We start from the raw sequence: 21,104 nt of genomic DNA on the forward strand, positions 1-21,104 counted from the left end.
GACCGTTTGGCTGTTTTACAGGACTTAAATGAAACAAGAAGAAGTCTGAGTAACACAACACAAAAGTCGACGACCACTGAAGAAAAAACACCTGCCCCAGCAAGACCTGTCTGGATTCCAAAGATTGGGCATCTAGTCAGGGAAAAGATCGCGGTAAAGAAGGAATTTGGGCCTTCTCATAGAAAAGCTGTACCTGTCTTAGCAATTCTTGGAACAAGATCAGTGTTACTACCGCCGCTTGCTGGAAAAAGGGAGAACAGAACAGTATCAATTGACCTGGTAAAAAAAACACATAATGTGGCCGATAATAAGTAGTAGGTCCAGTGGACTCCCAAGAAGTAGCAGACAACCAAATCTGGCTACTATTCAAGAGTTTCAAACTGAAAGACTTATCACCTTTGATAAACCTACAGTGAGAAAAGAAGGACTAAGCAACAAAGCTATGGAACTCGGCCCTCTTGATACCCAAATATCGGTTTGTCAAAAAAACTCCTGTCTACAATGATGTAGTATCTGACTATACAAACATGTCAAAGGAGGAAGCAACTCCAGTGATTTCAAAGAATCCGGATGCGGTACCAACTATTGACAGAACTGCCTCTGGCTATTTTATCAACTTCGATAACTTTTCTGAGGATCCCACTAAACCTGAAACAACGCCAGTTAATACAACTTTCAAAGAAAAAATAACAGAACTCTTTCATCAACTTGAGAAAACATCTCTGATTTCACCATGGGTTGAATTTTGGGTAGGATTGGGTGTACTTTTTTTACTACTATGGCTCATTCTGGTTTTAAGTTTGGGACGAATGATAGATGGAAACTACAGTACAATGGACACAGCAAGTAAGAACATCAACTTACTCCTGCAACCCTACAAATCATCTCATCATGAGCGAAGAGACCTGTCATCAGTAAACATCACAGCCGTTCCTATACCTGGTGGGATAGCATGGGACTCAACTGACTATGACATTTTGGGCCCGGTGGAACTGTTGAAAATTCTACACCAGTTCAAGGTTTCTTTAAGTGATTTTGTTTCATCAAGCACCTTTTCAGATGATTGGGACTTTGAAACTGTTAATAATATGATGTCAGACTTAGAAATGTCAGCAACATTTCAAAAACATGAACACTTAGAAGGTTCAACAAGTTATGAAGAACTGTATTGTTACAATCATTTTGGTCACCATTATTTGCACAAATCTGTAAATCCTAGAAATGTTTTTACTTAAATTCAATGGGAACATTGTCCAACGCCACCAAAAGGCAGCTCTAAAACATTTTTTGAGAAATTTCCATACTTTAGAGGTTTTAATGTGACAAATCCAGAAACGTTTTATTTTTAAAATATAAATAAGACAGGAATGAAAACCATGTTGACCAATACTAAACAAATGTATTCTGCAAACTTTTATGCTCAGCTGTCTACATTAGGTTTTAACTTTTGGAAAGACAACATTGAGACAAAAACTGTCTGGGGCACTAAAGAATGGCAGGTGCAGGGTTTAGAAGCCTTGTTCAGAGCTAGCATTATACCAGAACAAATTATATTTTTGAACAACACCGTTCAACAAACATCATGTCTTGGCTTAGCTGAGATAAAAGATTTTAAAAAAACGTCCATACCAAAGGCCACACCTGACAGTAATGGCACTGCAGATGAGGAGGTAGACGTAAAACAGATTTTAAAACACAACAGAACCAATCCTGATTGGAAACAATGGTTAATCTGGCGCATAGACACGAATAACTGTAAAGAAAGATTCCTGAACAAAACACAGGGGTTCAAAATGAACAGGCCAGATCCAATGGTACTCCCAGAGAAAACATCCAGGGATAGTCACCACATTCAGTGTAGGAAAACTATGCCTTGATTGGCTACAGAAATTAAACAACACTTAACTTTACTTAAAGAAGACGTTGACTTGCGAGACTTCTTACTCGGGCCTCGCAAACAACGACAAAAACGTTTCATATACGCCGGTATATACGCTGCGTACAACGAAGCTTGGAAAATAACACAAATGAAAACTGCAGAAAAATACTAGAAATTGATCGTATTAATTTAGAGAAAGCACTCTCTGTAGTGGACAATGGGTTAACGACTCTGTCTTCCAGAATGTATTCTTTGGACAGCATTGTATCATCTGCCATTGACATGATAGAACAAGAATGTTAATGTTACAACATGGCCAGTCTCAAATGCGTTCTATAATGCTACTAGGCTGGACGTTGCAAAATCTCCGTTCAGGCTATGTGCCATGGCGTCTAATCAATACCACGTCATTGTTTACTGTCTTTAACCTTACAGATAAACAAATCTCTTTGGCACAAAGAGGAGCAGACTATACGGTGCTGAGCATTGAAAAACTGGAAAGATTACCATTGACAGTTTCTGAGAAACATATCATTGAATGGATAATACATGGCACCATCTCGATACCAGTGACGATTTTCCAATTTCAGTATTGTCTACAGCATATACCAGCAGGCCTGTATGAAAGGTTGGGTAAAGGATACATTAAGTCGACCTGGTCTTTACCATACACAGACAAATGTTGGAGTGGGAGAAAAGAGGTATTTCTTAGTACAAAGAACTGTAAAAACTCACTAAGCGGTACACCTTTATGTGAAGGTATTCATTTACATGGAGCCTGCGAAGGTTCTTTAAATAACCTTTCTTGCCACATGCACGGTACTACAGCGGCCGTGATCGAGCCAATTTTTGGGCAGCTTTCCAATGGGAGCTACGTTATGCCCAACGATCACAGCTGTTGTGGCATGTTGCCAGGAAGAGCCTATCTGGTTAGTGTGTCAGCCAGGGTCACTTGTTGTATGCAAGTATTGTATCCAAAGAGTACTACAGACAGGGAGACGGCGTTATGGCCTGCACTGAATATCTCTTCTATACAAATTGATACTTAAAGCAGAATGAAAGCCATTCTTTTACAAAAAACTGTGCCACTGACCTCGTCTAGAGAAACGTATGATCTGCAGGTTGCAAGGACTTCTGCAGAGATACATGCGTTATTATCAACAAACTGCTCAGTACATTTCGCAGAAATGTTAGGTCAAATCTTAAACATGTCTGATACCAGTGGCTTTGCACATGTATTTAAGACGATCTTTTCGGGACTGTTAACACCATTCGAAGCAGTTCTTGGCATTTTTCCAAATTTCATGCACTCTGTGTTCGGCGGTCTGCCTCTCATTTTGGGACTCATAGTAGGCATTCTATTTTTATTTCTCCTGCTCCAATATGGCAAGTCCAGTCACCAACGCTACCCAGACTACCATGGAACAAGCTCTCCTTGCCATGCGGTATCGTGACAGAATTACACAGATTCTTGGCTTGGCTCGTTTAAGAGATCTGAATATCTGGCAAGATTGCATCTTACCTGTTCTACGATGCCTGCTTTGCGGAGAAGAATGCGTGTTAGACATCTGTCTTACACTTCCATCAGCACTGCCGACGGATGTTGACGCCTTGCTAGGTCCGGTAATGACTCATGCATCGTGTTGCCCCCAACAGCTGCCAATCCTGATAACGACATTCATTGAGATCTCACCAGCAAATCCAGCTCTTGGTGAGGTACGTGGAACAACAGGCACACAGGTACCATCTACATCGAACATTGCTAATGCGACTGGCGCTGACGGCGATGCTTCACATCTATGCACATTTGATCTACTTGATGAAGTAGTTCCACTTTCACCAACTATGGTAGACGGTTCCTTTGCCAGTTAGATGATTTGATGTTTTCTCCCGACACCGAGATTAACTTTTGAAAGTGCACACAGCGTTCCATGAACTCTGAAATTCGGCCTTCGGTTTTTCAACTCAAACCCTCTAACTTGGGAACTCTATGTTTCTACAATCTACATTTGAAAACTTTTTCTCTTCATCCCAGAATAGACCCTTTTCACTTGGCACAAAGTAATCTGCTTAAAGTAGAACTATTCTTAGAGAACTGGAGATTCATTTGATACTTCCTATAGAGAAATATTTGGCATTATTTCATAAAAACTTTAACTGTTTATATATTATGCTATGGAATGGTCTCGACCTTTTTCTTCTGTAAATTTAGAGCTATTTCATAACTGTCATTTCATGTTTCATTTAGATAGCATTTGTTAATGACAGTGATTGCTTGTAAAATGCAAACAAGACAAATACTCATGTATGTGTATAGACCATGTTTAATGCATTTCATGTATTTTGGGTGGGATTATGAACACATGCTTTAGTTATGTTTCTTATGCTTATAGATTTAGTAATATTAGACATAATATGTGGAGTGGGTGTTGTATAGCGTTTTAGGATCCTAGTGTAATTTTCCCTATTCATGCCCTTATATATGTGTAAAATACCGTATCCTTATATAGGCATGGAAATCATAACCATATTAAGACATACCTCAAGTACTCCTAATACGGCTTGGCCACTTCCACCAGTTCCGAAATCTACAACGATTTCTTGGAAAAATCCGCCTTCAGCAGTTAGGGACTTCCCCCTGCATGAATATTAAGTTATCCAAGAAATCATGATGACGTTATTATGTCTAATATTATGTCAAACTCGGCACCTTCAGGGTATAAATATGCCCACACTTGTCCAAACAAACACACAGTGGTTTGGAGCAGTTCGACTATCTACTTGCCCGACGCTCCCTGCTGCAGCAGGTGCCGAAGGAAGCCGACCCTCCAGCTGATGTACTGAGAGACACTGTACTTTCTCCTGCCGAGAAATCCAGCTCCAGTGTTTCCAGGCTACCCTTGCGGGTTGCTGGAAAATCGAGTCCTGAGAGAGAGATACAAGACCTCCTACATTCTAAAACCAAGGTACGGAGCTGATTAGACCCTAAGAGAATTCTTGGAATAGATTCTTGGAAAATACTACTAAAACTAGGCTACACCCTACTTACTTCTTCCCTTGTACTAGACCTAGGTTAGGTACATCGGGCTAGGCGTATTTTAGAAGCACCAGTTGAGTACTTTTAGTCATTGTTTATCACTGTATGTATTTTATGCATTTCAGGTATCTTATGGCTTAGAAATCATATTATGCTTTTACAGTATTATTTTATAATACTCTTCATATTATATGCTCTGTACTTTACAACAAGTAATACGATTACAGCAGTTCATTTCTTATGCTTGAGAAAGAAGACTGTTCAATAAATACCCTTTTATTGAAAACGCCAGTCTCTCTATTTCTCTGCACCTCTGGTGAAACGAAGCATGCACGATTGACTGAGTGAAATAACTATCTATTGTTTCTGCGACTCTAGAGATATATTTCCTATTCTTGTGGAACCAAGTTGTCATGTTTTAAGCGGTTGTCAGAAACTAATCCCTTCTTGTTCATTCGAGAAAGTTTCTAGTGACCTCTGAGCTAGCTGGCAGACACACAATTAAGTTTAGTATATTCGGTAGAGACCTAGTTGACTTTAGTCCTACGTCTAAACTACAGGATACACTATTCAAATGCACAGAGCCTATTGGGAATATAGGAACTACACTACACAGGTGGTGCACAGCAACACAAATGGTATGCCTGTCACTGTTCCAGGCAGGCTTAATATAACGTTGCTATTCTAGTCAATTGAGCACTGTACCTAATCAGAATGAAATGTGTCTCTTACTGTCTTAACAGTCATTTAACTAATAACCTTGCAGTTTGACTGAAGGTGTGCCTGTCACCGCTCTGGACAGACTCTGTTAAGAGACTAAATAAGGATTGTAAGCTTTCTAACTGATTGAAGGTGTGCCTGTCACTGCTCTGAACAGACTCGGTTAAGAGACTAAATAAGGATTAATAAGCTTGCTAACTGAGTGAAGGTGCGCCTGTCAACACTCTAGATAGGGTCTGATTAAAGAATAAATAATGTTGTGCCTGTAGGAAGGTAGATCCCTGACTATGGTTGCCCCCAACTTTTTGCCTGGTGTTTTGCTGGTTTTCTGACTTAGTTGACCGGGGCCCTGCTATTCAGGACCCCAGGCCTACTGCTCTCTCTGTAAAATGGATTCCATGTACCCTAGGTACATATCTAATTGGATACTGAGTCACCTTATCAGTCCCTGTACAGTGTACCTTAGGTACCCAGGGCATAGGTGTACCCAGGGCCTACCAGGGGCTGCAGCATGTATTATGCCACCCCTGGCTGGCCATCCAAATCTGACACAACTGGCTGCACGACAGCTGGGGCAAGGTGGTGTAATCACCCTTTGCTTTAGATATAGTATACCTATATCTAACCCTAAAATGGACACACAGATCTCCTATCAGTCACTCCTATGGCAGGCCTTGACAATCCTGAAGGCAGAGTGCTTGGAATCGTGTGAGATAGTGCTCTGGCATGAGCTGAGCCTGTCTGCGGCTTTCGGGATCCATCCCTTAGCCGTTTCCATGATATCGCATACCATATACTCTTAAGTGCATTATAATCCTCGCGGTTAAGTGCCAACTCTGGTATCGCTTTATCAAAACATGTCGAGTAAGGTGTCATACGAATTGGAATACTAACCCCTCGCCAATTCTGGCGACGGGGTTAGCATTCCACCCTTCTAGAGGGACACGACATGCATGTAACCTGTAACCCCGGTTAAAGTTAGACAGAGCCTTAGCTCCACAAAATGGATGCTGCCACTGAGACACAAGTCTGCCCTCCTGCTGCTAGGAGTCCTCCCAGCCCAGGAGGCAAGGACAAAGGGTTTCCTGCTAGGGGCGGTGCCAGCACCGTCCCAGACAGGATTTTGTGTATCCTAGGTAGGCAGGGCTTTAGAGGAAGGTGACTGCAAGTGGCACCCCGGTGCTCACTGTGCATAGGCCGGCTGAAACCAGTTCCAGGGGCACCACAGCCCCTGGCCTGGGGAAAGCCCGCCAGGGGAGAGGGGTGTAACCACCCCCCTCCTAGTCCCACCCATAGGGCAGGACTTAGTCGCGTGCCAGCCCCTTTTTGCAGGATAAAGGTAGGAACTGGCCCCCTTCCAAATCAGATCATCTTTGAATCCTGAAACTACTTTCCACGAAAGGAACTCAAGACTTCTTCCCAAGATTCTCCCTTGTGACTAAGGAGTAGTCACCCTGCAGCAGCAGGCACCAACCAAGCATCGCGGTTTGTTGCCAGTCTCTCCTTCGGATCAAGACTGCTCCAGCACGACGAGAACCGGCTTCCCTGGCACCTCTGACCTCAACCTACATCATCAGCCCAGCTGTGATCCGTGGGTGCGACGAGACCTCGAGGGACCGGCCATCTTCAGAACTGCACGACGCTTGTCCAGCACGACTCCCGAGTGACCCTCGACTGAGTGCTTTGGGGTAAGAGAAGCCCCGACCCTGAGCAGCTCCACCACCGAAGTTCAGCCCCCCTGCATCCACGAGATCTGCGTGGGGCCCTTCTGCTCTTTGCTGCCAACCGCGTTGTCCAGGTCGCTTGCCCGTTTGGCTAGTGACCCCTTCACGATGCTCCACGACGACAAACACTGCTGGTCTGGTTGCTCCAGACTAGCCCTTGCTCCCCTCCAAAAGAGGAGCACCCTGGACCCTCCTGGTCCCCTCAAGACGCCATTTTAGGTCCACCGCGTGGGCCTTGCATTTGCCAAGACTTGTTGCCCAATCCTGGGTCCAGCGACGTCGACAGCAAGAACCTTTGTGGGACAGCTCGCACCTCCACCCTGGTCGCCGACAACGCCTCCTGGTCCGAGAGACTGCAGAGCCCAGAAGCGCCCACTCACCTGGCTGAGGTGACTTCGTCCGGTGCCATCCTGGTGCCCACTCAAATCACTGGCTAGTGATTCAGAACTTGGTCCCCTCTTCTTACAGGTTTCTTCTTCCCTGATCCAGGCTTGGATCACTCCGAACTTTCTTCACTGGCCGCCTGCCAGCAACTCTTTCTTCAGGCTCCTGGATCTTCAACGAGGGTTTCCGACGCAACTTCAACCCTATGCAGCCGCAGCCCCTGGGCTAGGTAACCTGAGTACTCCGGTGCTCCAGCATAGTCCAACACCCTAAGTGTTCGGATCCACTCTTGTTTTCGACCCACCTAGTCGGGTTTGCCCGAGAACAGTAACTTTGTAACTGCTAGCCTCCATAGACTTTTTCCCGCCTTACGCGTGAGAGTTCCCACTCTGCACACGACGTCCACAGGCCTCCTGCATCTAATCCCAGTGTTTAGAATTGTAGGCCTAGCGATTCCTAAGTCTAGAAAAGTATTACTTACCTGCTAGTAAGTTCGCATTCCACTTACTGTGTATATGGTTTTTCGTGCCCCTAGGGCATTTGTGTAAATTGTGCGACTTAAAGTATTTTCGTAAGAGTTTTGTTGTGTGCTTAGCTCCCTGACTCATAAAGAGTTCAGGGTAGTCTTGTTATAAATAAATATACGTTTATTTTCATAACAACTTGTGTGGTGTCCTTTCACTTGGTGTTCAAGGGGTAATGTGATGTTAAACAGCTGGCTTAACACGCCCTCTAGAGTCTTAGCCTTAGACTGCTCGTATCCATGCTACTAGGATAGCTGGTCTATAAGGTTGACTTACAACCAATCATCAATAAGGGTTGTTTGGACTGATACATAGTGATCACTAGAATAGTGAGCACTGCATATCAGGCCAACTTCTCACATTGGTGAGCAGCGGTTGGGATTTGAGCTTGCTGTTTGTTTTACCACACATATCCTAAGAATATCTTGTGAAAGATCATATAAGTACTAAGGTACATATAACTTAGCTTAGAATACTCTGAGTTCTACTGAACCAGCTGTTGTAGCTCCTAGGGCCTAGCACACCCTAAACTACAACTCTAGCAAGGGATCAGTAGGCAAACATATAGTGTAGGTAAGCGCACCACTTACACCTCACTAGAAAAGCATGTCTACCCAGGGAGAGTCTACTGAGACTCCCCTTGTGGCAGTTGACCCTCCACAGGTCACTTCAAGATATGCAGCTCTCAGTTTCCAGGAGATGAGACAGGTGTGTACCTCCAGGAAACTGAAACAGGGGTCTAACCCCACCATTCCCTTTCTGATAGGTCTCTTAGAGACATATGATGCGAGAAAGATTTCTCAGCTAGATGGGAATATGCCAGCCTTAGAGGGTACCACTGGGGATCCAGACCTCCACAACACTGTAAATACAGTTGAGGAGGAGGATCTAGAGGAACTCTCTGAGGGTGAGGCAAACAAGGGTCCTGAGCTAGTCAGCAGACTCACTAGGGCCAACTTAGACCTACTTGGGGAAGGATCTGGGGGACCCCCAGTACTGACCCTGATGAGGCCTAACCTTGGAGTTAGGAGAGATAGATCTCTTTCTAGGGACTCCATTAGATCTCTGCACTCTAATGCCTCTTCTCAGAGGAGAAGGAACTCTCCACAAAGGAGATTGACTTCCCCTCAGAGAAGAGAGCATGAAGCAAGGATGAGACAAGCTAAACTGAGGATTGAAAGGGAAGAACTTGCCCTGGCCAAAGAGAAGTTTGCCTTTGCTAGAGAGAAGCAGATGAGTGGGACAGTTCCCACTGGTGGCAGCAATCTCCCAAGAGATAGAGAGAAGGGTTTAGATACTAAACACCTGACTAAGATAGTGCCCCCCTTTAAACAAGGGGATGACATCCAGAAATGGATGGCTGCTTTGGAGAGGGCCTGCACTGTACAGTGCATCCCCCAAAGTCAGTGGGCAGCTATACTGTGGCTCTCCTTTGATGGCAAAGGTAGAGATAAGCTCCTCACTACTAGAGTTGAGGATGCTAACAATTCCCAAGTCCTTAAAAATACACTGGTTGATGGGTTTGGCTTAACCACTGAGCAGTACAGGTTGCTGTTCAGAGACACCCAGAAAACTCAGTCTCAGGACTGGTCTGACTTTGTTGATTGTGCCACTAAGGCTTTGGAAGGCTGGCTACTGGGTAGCAAGGTTACTGACTTCACAGGATTGTATAATCTTATTATGAGAGAGCAAGTCTTAAATAATTGTCAGAACCAGTTATTACACCAGCACCTGGTAGACTCTGATCTGACCTCTCCACAAGAATTGGGTAAGAGGGCAGACAAATGGGTCAGAACCAGGATTAGGCCCAAGAACCAAGGTGGTGACCAGAAAAAGGAATCAACCAAGCCTCAAGAGAAGGGTGGGAATAAATCTCCAGATCAAACCACATCAGGGCCCCAAAAATCCTCTGAGGGGGGTGGGTCCCAGAATCCTTCTAATAACCACAAGAAACCTTATTGTTATCCCTGTAAACAGGTAGGTCATTTGAAAACTGACAGCAGTTGCCCAAAGAACAACAATAAGGAGAACATACCCCCAAGTAACATTCCCAAACCTCCTGTTACTACTAGTAGTAATCCCCCAGGTGGTGGGAGTGCCCCCAAGAATTTGGGTGCATTTACTTTGGGAGTTCCTGGGGACTCTGGCCTAACCAGGTCCCCAAACTTAGATACTCTTGTCTGTGAGACTGGCATGGGGTTTGCCAACTTCACAACTTGTCCCAACAATTTGGGCAAGTACAGACAGGAGCCCCTCATCAATGGTATAAAAGTTGAGGCCTATAGAGATACAGGGGCTAGCATCACTATGGTGACTGAGAGTCTAGTCCCCTCAAGGCAACTTTTACCTGGTGCCACATACCAGGTGACCAATATTGATGGAGTACAGAGAGATCATCCCATGGCAGTGGTCAATCTCAGCTGGGGAGGTGTCACTGGCCACAAGAGAGTGGCAGTGTCACCAAACTTGCCTGTAGATTGCCTACTGGGGAATGATTTAGAGCTCTCAGCCTGGGCTGAAGTAGAGCAAGAAACCCATTCTAAAATGGTAAACTTCCATGGTAAGGTTAGTGGGGCAGTGATAGCCACAGCCCCAGTCCAAGATGTCCTCCCTGAACAGGTCAGGAGGGCTGTGCCAGTCACAGCCCAATCTCAGACAACTTCCTTCCCAGAACAGGTTGTAAAGGCTGTGATGGTCACAGCCCACACCCAAACTGAGCCCCCTCCTGAAAAGGTTGGGAGAGTTGTGATGGCCACAGCTCAAACTCAGACAGATGATAGTGTTGTGAAGCCTGAAACTATGGATCACTCCACTCAGACAGAGAGCATTGAGGAGGAAGAGAAATCTCCCTCCCACCAGACTCTAGGAAAGGATCAGCCTCCTCAGGGAACTGATCTGACCCCTTGTGAAGGAACTGCCCCAGAGGTAGTCAGGCCTAGCCTGGCTGAGCCCCTGATGTCAGTGGACCCTTCCAAGGTGGGACCCAGTCTGGAGCAGGTAACCTGCCCCTCTCTACCCTGCCTCAGTCAGCCCAGGGCTGTAGAGGTCAGGGAGGCCAGTGTTGGACCCCAAAGGGCCCCCTGTCCAAAAGAAACCCCCCATCAGCAGATTAAGGGCACTGAAGCTAGTAGTCCTAGCCAAGTGAAAATAAAACCAACTCCTGAGGGATCCCCCTTAAATTTAGTTAGGGACCTCCCACAGATGGACACTGTTGGGCACAGCCAAACCTGGGACCTAAGGGCCCCAAACCTGACCTGTCCCTCCAGTACGCCAAACAGAGGGACCCAACCTCCAGCTGTAGGTAGCCAGAGGTTGACCCTGAGAGCTCAAAACAACTCAGTCTTGGAAAGAAAGGCCTCTATGGTGGAAAATGATTGGAGGAAGCTGAGCCCAAAATTAGTGGAGCCTCACTTCAGTACTCCATTTCAGCACCAGCCTTTTACTTTGCCAAAACACACCACAGGTAGAGATTCCCTATGGTGGAGACCCTCAGATACCCTTAGGGTGAGGGATTGCTTAGTGGACCATGACATAGGGGGTAACCATGCCAGTGCTGGTACTTCCTTATATGGCCACTTAGACAATATAGGCTTACCTGTCAAGGATAGCCTTATCTCCTTTCGTTGGGGGGGGGTTATGTAGGAAGGTAGATCCCTGACTATGGTTGCCCCCAACTTTTTGCCTGGTGTTTTGCTGGTTTTCTGACTTAGTTGACCTGGGGCCCTGCTATTCAGGACCCCAGGCCTACTGCTCTCTCTGTAAAATGGATTCCATGTACCCTAGGTACATATCTAATTGGATACTGAGTCACCTTATCAGTCCCTGTACAGTGTACCTTAGGTACCCAGGGCATAGGTGTACCCAGGGCCTACCAGGGGCTGCAGCATGTATTATGCCACCCCTGGCTGGCCATCCAAATCTGACACAACTGGCTGCACGACAGCTGGGGCAAGGTGGTGTAATCACCCTTTGCTTTAGATATAGTATACCTATATCTAACCCTAAAATGGACACACAGATCTCCTATCAGTCACTCCTATGGCAGGCCTTGACAATCCTGAAGGCAGAGTGCTTGGAATCGTGTGAGATAGTGCTCTGGCATGAGCTGAGCCTGTCTGCGGCTTTTGGGATCCATCCCTTAGCCGTTTCCATGATATCGCATACCATATACTCTTAAGTGCATTATAATCCTCGCGGTTAAGTGCCAACTCTGGTATCGCTTTATCAAAACATGTCGAGTAAGGTGTCATACGAATTGGAATACTAACCCCTCGCAAATTCTGGCGACGGGGTTAGCATTCCACCCTTCTAGAGGGACACGACATGCATGTAACCTGTAACCCCGGTTAAAGTTAGACAGAGCCTTAGCTCCACAAAATGGATGCTGCCACTGAGACACAAGTCTGCCCTCCTGCTGCTGGGAGTCCTCCCAGCCCAGGAGGCAAGGACAAAGGGTTTCCTGCCAGGGGCGGTGCCAGCACCGTCCCAGACAGGATTTTGTGTATCCTAGGTAGGCAGGGCTTTAGAGGAAGGTGACTGCAAGTGGCACCCCGGTGCTCACTGTGCATAGGCCGGCTGAAACCAGTTCCAGGGGCACTCCAGCCCCTGGCCTGGGGAAAGCCCGCCAAAGGAGAGGGGTGTAACCACCCCCCTCCTAGTCCCACCCATAGGGCAGGACTTAGTCGCGTGCCAGCCCCTTTTTGCAGGATAAAGGTAGGAACTGGCCCCCTTCCAAATCAGATCATCTTTGAATCCTGAAACTACTTTCCACGAAAGGAACTCAAGACTTCTTCCCAAGATTCTCCCTTGTGACTAAGGAGTAGTCACCCTGCAGCAGCAGGCACCAACCAAGCATTGCGGTTTGTTGCCAGTCTCTCCTTCGGATCAAGACTGCTCCAGCACGACGAGAACCGGCTTCCCTGGCACCTCTGACCTCAACCTACATCATCAGCCCAGCTGTGATCCGTGGGTGCGACGAGACCTCGAGGGACCGGCCATCTTCAGAACTGCACGACGCTTGTCCAGCACGACTCCCGAGTGACCCTCGACTGAGTGCTTTGGGGTAAGAGAAGCCCCGACCCTGAGCAGCTCCAGCACCAAAGTTCAGCCCCCCTGCATCCACGAGATCTGCGTGGGGCCCTTCTGCTCTTTGCTGCCAACCGCGTTGTCCAGGTCGCTTGCCCGTTTGGCTAGTGTGTAAAAACAGTTTCAATCGGGTCGGGGACAATCGATATTTGCCCGGCGGTATTGCCTCTGTGACCCTCTAGTTATTTAAATCAATGAAGAGGCAGGCGCTGGAGACTGGAAAGCAGGAAACAAGGTTTTTTATTCTCTCCGGAGGAGAACACAACGAAACGGACAGAAGGTATCGTTCTGAGGTGCTCTAACTTACGTTTGAGGCCTGGCCCCTTATATACAGTGTTTATGGTTTTTATTGCAGTTTACATACATGTGACAAAGCTTTGATATACGGAAAGACATACCCGGAATCCCCCTTTGGGGCCCGTTCCCACACACATTTACAGTTGAAGTCCCCACCCTAATCACAACAGGTGATGAGCATCGCGCAGCTGGATAATCCGCCGATTCACGGAATGTGGGGAGTTTGATTGGATCTCATGGGGTGGGGGCTTTGATCAACCCGGGGATTTCTTTGATGGGGGAAGCTTTCTATTGTACGGGGAGGGGCGAGGGTGGTATCGGCAGAGCTGGGTGTCGGCTTGGGAACGGGGAGGACAAAACGGGCACACGGGGAAAAAGGGGGTTTGCATCTAAGGGCCGGAGATCATGAAAGGAAAGCAGGGAGGTGTCGCGCTGGGAACAGGATGAGGGCCGGGGGCAGAGCAGCGCCGAAGAGGGGTTTATGACTCAAGGCAGGTGCAAGCAGGGGGGGGGTGGTCAGCGTGCAGGCTTGGTGAAGGCAAAGGGCTATGTCAGAGGCCAGCGGCATGCAAAAGGGTTGGTTCTGATCGGGGCATCTTAAAATGGCGGGCGCGCACGACAAAAGTGTGGCATCAGGGCAAGAGGCAAGATGGCGCAGATAATGTTCACCAAAACGCACTAATTTTCCACAGTCCCTCCTTTAACATATTCAAGACATCTTGTTGGTTCATTTTCTACTCGGGTCTATAGTGGTGAGCATGAGAGAGAAAACGGTAGGAAACCCAAGATAAAGAGTTGTAAACAATACATTTTGAGGTTTCTAGTTTTTAGGAGGTGCACCTATTTGATGAACTTTGATAAATTTGTTCAGCAGGAAAGTCATAGGAATGAAATACAAAAACGGCGAGCAGCAAGTACATATCATAACGTAAACTGGCAGGTTAATACATATTTCGGATTCGGATTGGAGCAGGATCAATACAATGGTGGCTGGGAGAGAAATGAGGCGTAGAAAAAACGGTGGTTGAGGAGGTCAAATGTTCGAAGTTTACGAGTTCTCATTGTTCTTTGTGGTCTTTCGTTGGCGCTGTTGAGCACCGGCGGTGGAGCTACAAGTCCAGCTCTGTTCTAAGTTCTGCGTTGCAGGGCACGACCCCTTTCCTCGCGTTTCTGGTCGGAAAGGTCCTTTTCGCCCTGTGTCCTTTGAGGTGATTGTCAGAAAGTTCCGATGGGAGAAGAGCGTTCAAAACAGTCCATAGGGTAGGTCAGAGGAAAAAAGGGGGATGGAGCAAGGCCAAATTAGGAACAAACCAGGGGAACGAGAGACTTCAAATAGGCGGGCGTGTGACGGAATTCAGAGAGCGGGGACTTGTCGACAGGCACTGGACGTCGAGCAGGGGCATCAGGTCGACCCTTTCTTTTCATGCTGTCGAAAACAGTGCCTCGTCCTGCAGCTCTTTTCAGTCGTGGTCTCGCCTTGGCTAATGTCGCAGGTGTCCCTTAGTCTGCAGTCGGGCCTCGTGCTCCCACATCCGGTCCTTCTCTCCTCCAACAGCAGTACCCTTAAACAAGTTTGAAAAGACAGTCTTTTAGAAAATTTTCGGATGAAGATAATCAAAAAAGTCTATTTCTCTCCCAGCTCCAGGCAAAGAATGAAAATGTCCGTCATTTTTAACGTTCACAACTGGCATATGAATGACCGGTGGCGGACCTGCTGGATTTACTATGACTTTCCTTCATAATCATTTATTACAGGCATGACAGTTCATCTGATGGTATCCCACCTTCGGGAGACAAATCTGGCAAAGATATGCCGTTCTCTAGAGTTTCACATTTACAAAAGGGTACAGTGAGTCGTCAACATGGTACTACACAGGTATTTTGCTGAGAGACGAACATGGCTAAACATTTCCTTTCTATCGGTGCATCCTGTTTTTCAACTACTGCGGGGTTCATTTTGATGATTTCTTTACCTTGGTCTAGTCTGTTAACCTTGTAAAACATCATTCTGGGTCCTACGTAACCTTTTACAGCCCGGTTACTTAACTAGGAAGGACAGGGGTTTTATGGGAAACAACCAGGGACATAGACAGGGGAGGTAACGGGGGTGATCGTTTTTCTGGTTTGGGTATTGCGGCGTTTCGGGGAGGGGAGGGTCGCGTATTCTGAGGTTCTTGTTTTATACTATAGGAGCCGTTGACATGTAGTTCCCTCATTTCGGGCCAGATTAGGGAACCTCTGTCGTCTTACCTGTCCTTTCCCTTACGGCCCAACCTGGGTTCATTGACTTCTAGCGGAAAAGGAGAGGTAATGACGCGGCCTCAGGGTGATTGTATTAAAGACAAATGTTTGTGCAAATACTGACGGTATTTGAAGCCAATTAGGTGGTGTGCTAGGGGTGGCAATCTGCCAATTTCGGGGCTAACCACTCGGGAGAGTGGTAGTGCAAAAATAGAGAGAGAGAGAGAGAGAGAGAGAGAGAGAGAGAGAGAGAGAGAGAGAGAGAGAGAGAGAGAGAGAGAGAGAGAGGGAGAGAGAGAGAGAGAGAGAGAGAGAGAGAGAGAGAGAGTGCAACGGCAGGCTAAATAGTGCACGTGCAACGGAGAGGGCGGCAGTGCATTCAAGAAAGGCTATTTAGTGCATTACACAGTAAAGGGTATTCACGAGTCCACGGTAGAATCTTGTAATCATGCAGTTTGAGCATTAGGCAGGGTAGAGGGGACGTGCTTTGAGAAAAGGAAAGAAGAAAAAGGAGGTACCATTTTGTCGCACCTTCTCGCATTCTCGGTCCTTTGACCAGTTGGGTCAACGCCTCAGTCACACACACACACACATTCCCTCACAGTTTCGCATCATACATAACGTGGGTTCATTCGTCCGGTCTGGTTTAAGGGTGATCACTTTTTATCAGGTTGTGCTAATTTTTCGGGTTTGTTCGATACGTGAGTAGTTTGCAGGCATGCTTAGACACCACCCTGCGGCGCTAGTCCGTTTCGTGTATTTAGACGTGGCAAGGTCTCAGATCTTCGCCACACCTTGGCTGTAATCTCTGATGTAACCTGCAGAGGGAGGAAAAAAGGGGGGGGTGGGGGAGACAGCATTCGCGCGCATTCAAATACATGGATTCATAAGTCTTTTACTTACCTCTTACTCGCCTTTCCTCCTTGGGGCAGGGTCCCCGGGGATATAGTTTTCGGAGTCGGGGGGCGGTAGTGTGTTCATGTAGGGCGTGTGCGGGGAAACATAAGAAGGGAACCAGAGGTGCCTAGTGCGAGGTATCTAGTCAAAGGGTATATCTCACTATCGGGATCCTTAAACCTCTTTCAACGCCTTGGCATTCTAAAGTTCTTCGGTTCTTGGGTCCCTGCTACTTTGGAACGTTGTACTTTACAATATTTACATTATTTCATTTCACCCTCCTTTTACATTCCCTCATTTACACCATTCGTTTTACCCATCCTTGGAAGTCACGGTCTTCCTCTACGCGAGAGTTCATGAGTCAGTCGCGTACTTTTAAGACGGAGTGTCGTGTTGTCGATCCGATCCGTCCTCCAGGGCTGGGCAACCATCTTCCTTTAACCTTAAAGAGAGAGCAGAGTAGGGTGCACAGAAAAAGAACTTTCCTACCCATCCCACATTGTTTTAAAATAAAGCATGCAATACCCGTCCATAGTTTCAAAGACTTTATTTTGCAAATTCATTTCAGCATATGGATTAGGAGGGTGTGGTCGTATTTGGTCGGTCGTGGCAATGGCTAAAGTGCGTACAGTGGGGGGTGTCGTTTGCAACAGTAAAAACATCGGAAAAGTTTTACTCGTTCATTTGTAAGAGACTAAAACGTCTATTAATTGGCTGGGGGTTCGGGGGCATATATTTTCATAATTTAGAAACATAATCATAACAGTTGTAATCAGATTTCCTATATGCATACCGTACGTATGCATCGTAAATGAGGTTTACATCAGTTATAAAGATATAATACATTGTATATTCGTAGTCAACATTTGTAACGGGGATCTTTTCGTACTGTTCGTCGAGTGAGCTCTCCTTGTCTTTTCTAGCCAAGTGTACAAAGGATCACAAAAATCTCAGAACATCAAGTTTATATTAGTGCGAAGGAACACCACGAGGTGTTCGTAAGTTCCGATTGATACCAGCGCCATTTTGGGCGGGGCCGGCACAGTCCGGAAGCAGCATCAGGGGGAAATGTTTCCATTACTGGCAGTTTGGACCAGAGTCCTTTTCGGCAGTTCTAGAATTCACGCTAACAGAAGGTGTGGCAATGTCATGTTTGTTTCGTTGGCGATCGAAGCAGCCGTCCCTTACCGGAAACCTGCAAAGGCCGAAGGCTCCGCCGGGGACCTTTGTATGATCTTCAGGGCTGCGGAGATGCTGTCGGAGATGGGGGGCTCGTGCTCCATGGGACAAATGTTCGAGTTGTATGGCTGGCCAAAGTTACTCTAGTGGCCGGGGCCCGCCTTCCAGCGGATCCAGACGCCATTTTGAGGCCCTACAGGGGCCACTCTCGTCGAGTTTGCAAGAATGGAAGAGACCCTTTGGAGTGAAGGGAAGAGGTCCCTGTTTTGTGGGAGCGGGACGTTCAGCTGGGGTGCAGCTGTGATGCCCCCACCTGGGGGGGCGAGGGAGACTCGTTCACATCGTCTCCTTCTCCCGGTGCACTCCATGCCGCTCCTTTTCATCGCCCTGCATGAAGGCCTCTCCACATCCGGTGTTCCCCAAGCGTCACCATTGTACGTTCGGTGCTGCGCAAATACTGGGGTGCCACCATTGTGTGTTCGGCGCTGCGCAAGTACTGGGGTGCCACCATGGTGTGTCCGGTGCTGTGGAAGTATGGGCACCATCGCCTGACTGGGGGTGTTCGGCGCCGGGCTGGGGGCTGGGAAACCTCCTACCGGTGGAGGTGGGAGAGGCTCGTCCGCGTCGCCTCTCCCTCCCAGCCCAACTTGGACAAATTGTTGTGGAGGTACGTGCAGGACATCCCGCCGTCCAGGACTGCTGCGGCTGTGACGGAAGAGAAAAGGAAGAGGTGCCTCGCTCTCCTCTTGACATGCGGCGGGACTACCTTAGTCTTTCCAGGCCCGTTGCGGCCGGCCAAGGAGACATGTGGCGGGACTACCTGCAAATGCCCAGGCTGCGGGCTCCTGTCTCTCCTCCGGCTCCCCCATACGTTAAGATTTCCTGACCAAGAGTTGGCGGCGGGGCTCGCCTTATATGGGTTGCCGTTGGTTGGGCGTAGCCGTAACCCTGCCCTACTTTGGAAGGTTCCAGAATGGGGGGGGGGCGAATGTTCTGTTTGACTTCTACTTTCTACAGTTTATCGTTATTATTCCTTGTTTGTTGTGTTAAATTAAAAGTTCAAGTTTATTAATGGTCTACGGATTTTGTTTTATCATTTCTTTCTTTCCAGGTTGCTTTTATGCTAAGTTTCTGCTAACAGGGGTCGAGTAACACGGAAACACGTGTAGAGGGATGACGCAGATTTGTACATTACATACACACGAACTCAGACGGGGGACAGTACAAGTACGACATACAAAGACCCAAGACAAATATAAAAACAGTTATCGGTCATAATTATCTCTTTCCGTCTGTGAATTTTAAACGAGGCTGGGTTCCCGTCTTGACATTGCCCGACCTAGGAGAACTTGATCATGCCGCTGAGATTTTCCTGGCGAAATCTGTGCCATCGGGCATAATCAAACGTGGTGGTTCTGTCTGGCCTGTCTATGTAAGTCGGGTTCTTCTCTGTCTCGCGCCTTTTCTCGTACTGTCGGTCTGTCGTTCCTGTCGGCCCTTTGCTTCTACTCACGCTCAGTAGAGTCGGGCATTGGGCTTTCCAGTGTCCGACATACCTACAAAAAGCGCATTGGTTTGACCCTAAGTCTGGTCGTCCTTTGTATAGTGTCGGGGGATAAGTTGTGGGTAGCGGTGTCCTGGGGTTGTCCTGTCGGTATATTTCCCTACTTGGTTTATCCTCGTCTTTTCTCTGTCGTTTCGTAGCCTCTCTGCGCCACATACCGAGACTGTCGAGCATAATTGGCGTCGTCTTATTATTTCGAAGGGCTATTTCTAACGTTTCTATTTTATCAAGGTCGAAGGATCCTGCCAGTGGCCACTGTTTGTCTTGGCTATCTTCGGTATACCTGTGCCATAATTTATTATAAGCTATGGTGACTAACCCATAGTTTATGAACATGTCCTTATTAGGGGTGCCTTCTAGTGGAGCCATATGGTCCACCTCTAACACCCGGTCCGGGCTAAACAGGCTATTTATCAATGGGGAGAAGACAGACATGACGGCTCGTAACGAGGGACTAAAAAGTCAGCACTGCCTATCTTATCACTAGGTGCAAAGACTAGACAGAATATTTCTATTCTACGTTGTTTGCAGGCAGTGAATACCTCATGGATCCAAAAAAAAACCAAAAGACCAACAAAATAACAATGGGGAGAATGAGTAGGACCGCAAAGATCTGCGTTACCTACCCTTTTCACTATCTGCAAAAAGGATGGTCTCTTCCCTGCTTGCAGACAGAGAATCTCCAGGAAACAATAGTTTGTGAACAACAGTTCAGTTTCAAGCAATTATTGAGTGGGGGAGAAAAAGAACAAGCACGGCTGCTACCCTACTTATCCTCCACTGCTTGCAAAGGGAGAGAGAGCCTGTTGCTTCTCCGTTTGCAGACAGTGAATCTCTAAATAAAAATAAACAAGGCAATACTAGTATTTTGAACAATCAAGCAATCAAAACAAATTTCGCAACTAGTCGTGGCAACACGACCTTACCCGGACCATGTGGACAGTTTCTTGTCTTCCGAATCCAGCGCCCGATCGTCCTCTTTTTCTCGTATTTCTCACGGCACTCCTGATGGTTCCCAGTCAGGACCGTAGATCACTCGAGAGAGGTCTGTTCGGAACTAGTGAAGTTCGGATGATCGGCTGCCAGACGAGGGTCTATTGGGCAAGAGCTCTCCCGATCGTTGCAGTCGTTCACTCTGTCGTCGGGACCTCTCCCACTGGATCCACGAGTCGCTGATGGGCCCCACGCTTGGGACGCCAATTGTAAAAACAGTTTCAATCGGGTCGGGGACAATCGATATTTGCCCGGCGGTATTGCCTCTGTGACCCTCTAGTTATTTAAATCAATGAAGAGGCAGGCGCTGGAGACTGGAAAGCAGGAAACAAGGTTTTTTATTCTCTCCGGAGGAGAACACAACGAAACGGACAGAAGGTATCGTTCTGAGGTGCTCTAACTTACGTTTGAGGCCTGGCCCCTTATATACAGTGTTTATGGTTTTTATTGCAGTTTACATACATGTGACAAAGCTTTGATATACGGAAAGACATACCCGGAATCCCCCTTTGGGGCCCGTTCCCACACACATTTACAGTTGAAGTCCCCACCCTAATCACAACAGGTGATGAGCATCGCG

The sequence above is a fragment of the Lissotriton helveticus genome, chromosome 3_1 (genome assembly GCF_964261635.1).
Source record: "Lissotriton helveticus chromosome 3_1, aLisHel1.1, whole genome shotgun sequence".
In the NCBI taxonomy this organism is placed as follows: Eukaryota; Metazoa; Chordata; class Amphibia; order Caudata; family Salamandridae; genus Lissotriton; species Lissotriton helveticus.